This window comes from Salmo salar, chromosome ssa11 (assembly GCF_905237065.1).
Source record: "Salmo salar chromosome ssa11, Ssal_v3.1, whole genome shotgun sequence".
Taxonomy (NCBI): domain Eukaryota; kingdom Metazoa; phylum Chordata; class Actinopteri; order Salmoniformes; family Salmonidae; genus Salmo; species Salmo salar.
Window position 1 is genome coordinate 13,533,259 of NC_059452.1, and position 7,274 is coordinate 13,540,532.

General features: G+C 42.5%; 1 long non-coding RNA gene across 1 annotated transcript; it reads right to left on the reverse strand.

Annotated features, from left to right (window-relative positions):
- Positions 1-2,206: 2,206 nt before the first annotated feature.
- On the reverse strand, positions 2,207-6,657 carry LOC106562071 (uncharacterized). Its single transcript, XR_001318968.2, has 3 exons — positions 3,528-6,657; positions 3,142-3,294; positions 2,207-2,753 (listed from the first exon to the last, which is right to left on the reverse strand). It is a non-coding gene; the product is annotated as an uncharacterized lncRNA (long non-coding RNA).
- Between the last annotated feature and the right edge of the window lie 617 nt (positions 6,658-7,274).

Here is a 7,274-nt window from a genome sequence, read left to right on the forward strand (position 1 = left end):
AATTGCCGGGTCATGACCGTCTCTTGGTAACAAATGTGTAACATTTTCGAAGATTCAACCTTTGTAACCCTTCAAAAATGCCCCTTTGACTTCCAATTAAGTCTCTTCCTTTAATCGCAGGATCTGAAATTCAATGTCCGGCATCCTGGGACACTCAGTCTTTAACAATGCCCTGAGTTTCAAATCTTTATGGTAAAGGCATACTTCGGGATTTGGTGATTTTGGGTAATTTCCTACTTACCCAGAGTCAGACAAACTCATGGATACTATTATTATGTTTCTGCATGCAGTTTGAAGGAAGTTGAAGGTAGCATATTGTTGGCTTAGCGCAATTGCTGGAAGTCAATGGGTATGTACTAGCCAGTTCCTGTCAAAATCAGGGAAGTAGACCTTCAAACTACTCCAAAGCTGGGTGGTTGGTCATTTATAGTCTTACAAAACTATAAATAATAATCTGTATTTTATACATGTGTTAATTTGACTGATAATCATAAGAAATGAGATTCCATCAACATCCTCATTTACAAACTATTTGGGTTCTGCCTGCGCTCTCTTCCCTCAAGACTTGGTGTGGTTTTGTAAACCAAACTCCCAGGAGGCAGCCAGTTGTTGCTTACTGTAGTTGCTAACATAACTAGCTAGCTTGCTTTCTTATTGGCAAATCATAACACTTCACAAATCATATCAGACTTTGAGGTAGAAGACCATTTTATTCAGAGCCATATTTATTTGAACTTGAATTTACTGAGGAGGAACTTGTGCTGCTGGATGCTGAGCAAGCAAGGAGGGAGGCTGAATCAGCAGCGGAGCCAGTAAACAAGCTAACTGGAGCGGTGGTGAGAGCCAGATTTGAGGGGGATTGTTGGTGCAACTGAAGGGAATGCCAAACCATAGCAATCGACGATGAGTGTTTGTGCTGCACAGAGTGGGACTTGTTACTGCTATCGATGGGGGGGGGGGAACCTGACTCAGTTACACCAGCTCTGTCAGGAGGAATGGGCCAAAACTCATCAAACTTATTGTAGGAAGCTTGTGGAAGACTACCCAAAATGTTAGACCCAAATTAAACAATTTAAAGGCAATGCTACCAAATACTAACTGAGTGTATGTAAACTTCTGACCCACTGGGAATGTGATGAAAGAAAAAAAGGCTGAAATAAATCATTCTCTCTACTATTATTCTGACATTTCACATTGTTAAAATAAAGTGGTGATCCTAACTGACCTAAGACAGGGAATTTTTACAAAATGTCAGGGATTGTGAAAAACTGGGTTTAAATGTATTTGGCTAAGGTGTTTATAAACTTCCGACTTCAACTGTATCTCCTGTGAAGAAAGCAGCGCACCAAGTGACTGTGTAACAAATCACAAGGACTTCTCTGCGCTCATCAATCGTGGCGTTATAGAGACATTCTTCCATGTCCAGAAAATAAATGGGAAGAAGCAGCCCAGACCTGCTGGACCGAATGGACAGCTGTCCATCGAGTAAGTGATATTATTGTTCTAGTCCCAGCACACAGTAATAAAGTGTAAAAGACAAAGTATTGATAATGTTTGGAGTTTTATAATGCCCTCTGATCAAATCAATCTTTTTCTTCTGATTAGATTGGTTGTATCTAGCCAATCATGAAAGCAATGTGTTTTTAGTCAACACAGGTTAATTTCATAATGACTGGTGCTTGAATGGGCAATGAAGGGAGAGACTCAGACGAGGAAACAGAAGAGTCTTGCCTTCATGTGTTGTTTCAAGGAAGCAGAGGATGTGATGGGCCTATTGTAATTAAACTACGATGACTTAGCTTCACAGCCAGACATTGCCTAATCAACCAATTTAGTCATAGCACTCTAATAAACCAGTACCTTCTATTTTGTTACAATTCTGTCAAATCACAGTAATAAATGCCATTATTTGAACCAGTACTACCTGTTTTGTGTCTATCTGCTTTAAGTCATTGAAGAAATAAAGCAGTCAAAACAAAGAATTGTTATCAGTAACATTTTAATACTGAAGGTAAATTGGTAACACCCAACAAATCATGGCGTATACCTACGTAAATGACATGACAATCGATGAATCAGCAAAGACAATCATTTATTTTTTACAACACAGATCACTGCACCCAAGTGGCGCAGCAGTCTAAGGCACTGCATCTCAGTGCAAGAGGTGTCACTACAGTCCCTGGTTTGAATCCAGGCTGTATCACATCTGGCCATGATTGGGAGTCCCATAGGGCAGCGCAGCGTTGGCCAGGTTTGGCCAGGTAGGCCGTCATTGTAAATAAGAATTTGTTCTTAACTGATTTGCCTAGTTAAATAAAGGTTCAATACAACAACGAACAATACACAGTATAGACAAGGCATTCTCAAAATTCACATCAACCAATGTTAAAATAGACAGTATAAAGTAGGTATGGCGGCGCTTTTATTTACAGTAGAAGCCTACATTAGATGGATTTTTATCAAATCCAGTGTTAAGGATAAGATGCTAACAAATTATATTACAATGGAGTGTGTTCGTATTAGGTTGGGGGGGGGGGGGGGTCAGAAAATCCCCCAAGTGTCCTTGAGTCTTGATGTGTGTGCTGCAATAACCACCTCCTTGCTGGGGTTTGGGATGGGGGCTGTTGGCAGCCAGACGACAGCCGCTTCCACAGGATTTTGGCTCCCAGTATTTCACTAATTTGTCCATGAGGATGCGCTCAATCAGGTCATTCCTGGTGGGCTGGTATATTGGCCGGGCAATCCAACGTTGACTGTTTAGGGTAAACAATGTTGTATTTTGGAGTGACAGAAATATGAAAAGAGAACATAAACCAGTGAATACAATATAAAGACAAGGACACTTCTTGGTTTCCTACTATGCACTCATCCAAAAGGCTACATCCAAATGATCAGATAAGCGTAGTTAAGTTAGTCAGCTCCCCAGGTGCCTCTGAAACAACTGAAAGGGTGCACCATACCCCAAAGAAACCCCCCCACTTTCACCAAGTCAACCAAACTATCCAGCGGGGGCAATTACCTGTCCTTTTGTTAGAATAGATCTGTCTGGACAGGCCCAATGATTGTTTTGTCATATTGGGATGGTAATGCAAAGTGCTAAAGTGTAAATCAGAACATTGATGTCATAGTTTCAGTAGTTACCAACAATGGTTGAGGCTTGTCCTCTATTACGGTTCTGATTCTCATTCTGGTCCAAAACTGTCAACTGGGTACGGGCTTTCATGCTGTAGTCTTTGAAGTGGAGACGCTTTTGACAGTATTTCAACATAGAACTGTGAAATACCTCAAGTGTTCCTGGTAAAACATAACAAAAGAGAAGAGAGACAATCTTAGATGGAGCATTGATTAACACAGGCATGGCAGGCGCCAAACAGATATTATGTGCCAAGTCATTTGCTTGTGAACAACTACGCACAAATCAGAGCACAATAATAATAGGATTCAAAGAAAGCATTTCTCATCTGTGAAAAGGACTGGTTCTGTGTGTGTTTCATGTGATATACTTCCAAATTCAATGGGGAACACACCTGTGTGCTTGAACTGTCCCATCTGATCGAGATCATTCTGCAGGCGTTTGTCCATGACCAGAGAGTACAGGGCTTTGAAGGTTGGTGAATCTTCCTGTAATTACCTCTTCTTCCACTGCTGGTCCGCTGTTAGCGCTCCATGGTAACAGTGGTGTTCCACTCCGTCCACTTCCCAGCGATAGACTCCACAGATGTTATTTTATTTATTTGTGATGGAGCATTGACCTGAACCTGCACTTCAACTCCTGAAAATGACATTTGATCACAAACAGGCATGAATTCAACAGACAAGCATTGTTGATATCTGCACACCGTTCCGGGAAACTGAGATGTAGCTGTCAGGGTGAGTAGATTGTTGGCTCCTGATAGACAGGGCAGATAGACAGGGCTCCTGATACCCATCCCCCACTGGGGGATGGGTAATACTGTCACAAACACTTCAAAGTGGTCTGAGACCAGCTGAGGGGAGTGAGACATGAGTGGGGTTGTTTTTCTACAGTTACACTATTGATTTATGTATTTACCTCTAACTCCTCCACATGAGCTACAACTCCACCAGAGATGATGGCAGATACTCTTCACCCACAGCGTAAGATCAAATCAAATTAAAATACATTATTTGTCACATGCTTCGTAAATCAACAGGTGTAGACTAACAGTGAAATGCTTACTTATTGGCCCTTCCCAACAATGCAGTGAAACAAATTGAAACAATAGAAAAAAATAACACAAGGAATAAATGCACAATGAGTAATGATAACTTGGCTATATATACTGGGTAACAGTACCGAGTCGATGTGCAGGAGTACGAGGTAATTGAGGTGCAGGGGTACTTATTTAGGTATTTATTTACTTTTATTTAACTAGGCAAATCAGTTAAGAACAAATTCTTGTTTACAATGACGGCCTACCCTGACCAAACCCGGACAATGCTGGGCCAATTGTGCGCCTCCTTATGGGACTCCCAATCTCGGCCGGTTGTGATACAGCTTGGAATCGAACCAGGGACTGTAGAGACGCAGTGCCTTAGACTGTTGCACTATTCGGGAGCCCAACATTGAGGTAGATATGTACATATACTGTAGATGGGGATAAAGTGAATAGGCAACAGGATAGATAATAAACAGTAGCAGCAGCATATGTGATGACTCAAAAGACAGTGCAAAAACGGTCAATGCAGATAGTTAACCAATAGCTACCCGGTGAACTATTTAGCAGTCTTATGACTTGGGGGTAGAAGCTGTTCAGGGTCCTGTTGGTTCCACACTTGGTGCATCGGTACCGCTTCTCAATTTTTAGGGCATTTCTCTGACACCGCCTGGTATAGAGGTCCTGGATGGCAGGTAGCTCGGCCACAGAGATGTAGCGCCTTGCAGTCAGATGCCAAGCAGTTGCCATACCAAGCGGTGATGCAGCCAGTCAAGATGCTCTCAATGGTGCAACTGTAGAACTTTTTGAGGAGCTGAGGGCCCATGTCGAAACCTTTCAGCCTCCTGAGGGGGAAGGCAGCGTTGTCGGGCTATGATAATTGTTGGACCATGATAATTCCTTAGTGATATGGACACCGAGGAACTTGAAGCTCTCGACCTGCTCCACTACAGCCCGTCGATGCGGATGTGCTCTGACCTCCGTTTCCTGTAGTCCACGATCAGCTTCCTTTAGGCCATCTCATCGTCGTGGGTGATCAGGCCTTCCACTGTCGTATCGTCTGCAATCTTAATAATGGTGTTGGAGTCGTGTGCGGCCACACAGTCATAGGTGAACAGCGAGTACAGGAGGACTAAGCACGCACCCCTGAGGGGCCCCCGTGTTGAGGGTCAGTGTTGGGAGATGTGTTGCTGCCTACCCTCACCACCTGTGGGCAGTCCGTTAGGAAGTCCAGGATTCAGTTGCAGAGGGAGGTCTTTAATCCCATGGTCTTTAGCTTAGTGATGAGCTTGAAAGGCACTATGGTGTTGAACGCTGAGCAGTGTGGAGTGCAATAGAGATTGTGTCATCTGTGGATGTCTTTACAGTTTACTGTCCTTTACATGTATGCCTGGTGTCAAATTGGATGTTCAATGTCCGGATAGGACTCTCTCATTATCTTTCGAACGGAGAACGATCTGTCTGTTGTGACCACCTTGACATCTATTCCCTTACCAATAAGATGCTCGAGTCCACTCTGGAAACCTACTGGTTCCATTGCAGGAGAGCGTGTGGCCTCTGTAACCTTAGGGCAGTGGTACTCATTGTGTGGCCCGCGGGCCGCATTCCTTAATTTGTGGCTTGCGGTGATCTTTCTATTTTCCATACATAATACATAACAATGATACAACTTCAATTCAATGTGTTTAATGCAGGCCTGAATCACTTCATTGAATATATCTATTGTTCCCTGGACGGCAGATAGATGGCAGTATAGTGCAGCTGTTGAACAGAAAGGCCGAAATAGAACGTAACTGCTCAGCTACAGCGACCTACACATATCAGTTTGCTACTAGCTAATTTTGCAGTCTGGTCGACATGGATCGATTTATTGCAAAAAAAGAAATGTAAATCTATTGACAATGAAAACGAGGGGGAAGTGCTGGAGAACAACGTGACAGCTATGAACGAACAACAACCGGAGAACCAGGAAAATCAGGAAATGGCGGCGGGGAAATGCAGCTAGCTAATGTAGCTAACCTGGCAAATGCGAAGTATATGGTCGACTCAAGAAGAACACAGTCTTTTTTGTACTGCATGATGGGACTAGCTCACTTTGTCTTATTTGCTTGAAGGCAGTCAATTGTTTTAAATGAGCAAATTTAGAGTGACATTTCCAGTCACACCATGCCCACTTTGACAAAACAACCTCAGAAACAACAAAATAGCGCAACTCAAAGGACAGCTCAAAGGACAACAGCAAATAATGGACAGAACTAGCACTGATGCAGAAATAACGACAGAGACAACATATGAGATTGCTTGGACACTCGCGAGAAACAAGGCGGCCTTCACAGACGCGGAGATTGTCAAATAGTGTTTTTTGGCCTCAGCCGAAATATTGTATGCTGATTTCACAAACAAGGTAGCTATTTTAAAGCTATTTTAAAGCAAAAATCAATTTATAACATTTTTGACATGCGTTTTTCTGGATTTTTTGTTGTTATTCTGTCTCTCACTGTTCAAATAAACCTACCATTAAAATTATAGACTGATCCTTCCTTTGTCAGTGGGCAAACGTACAAAATCAGCAGGGATCAAATACTTTTTCCCCCCACTGTGTGTGTGCATATATATATATATATATGTGTGTGTGTGTGTGTGTGTGTGTGTGTGTTGTGCTGTAAATCAAATCAATTGCATGTGCTCTATTGCTCTGAATTTGCTCCGAATTGATAACTGCTAATATTGGAAGTAAAAGTACAACAAATTAAAGATCTGTGCGGCCCTCTGAATGATTGTCTCAACCCAAAGTGGCCCCCTTTCAAGAAAATAGTGAGTAATAGTGAGTTTTTATCCTTAGGGGATAAAAACAATTGATGATTAGTACTGCCTGTTATGTAACCCACCTAGTAAAATTCATTGGCTGAACATTTCCACATTCTTACCTGAACCAAGGACTGTCCATCACCACACATTTCCAATCAGGCTCGGCAAGATTGTAATCTGCTGGTCGGGGTATGCATGTTCAATAACTGGAAGCAAGTATGTTAGCTGTATTTCGTACAAGGCTGTTCTCTTGGGCATCTGAAGGTTCAGCAGTGTGGCCCAATCAGCACA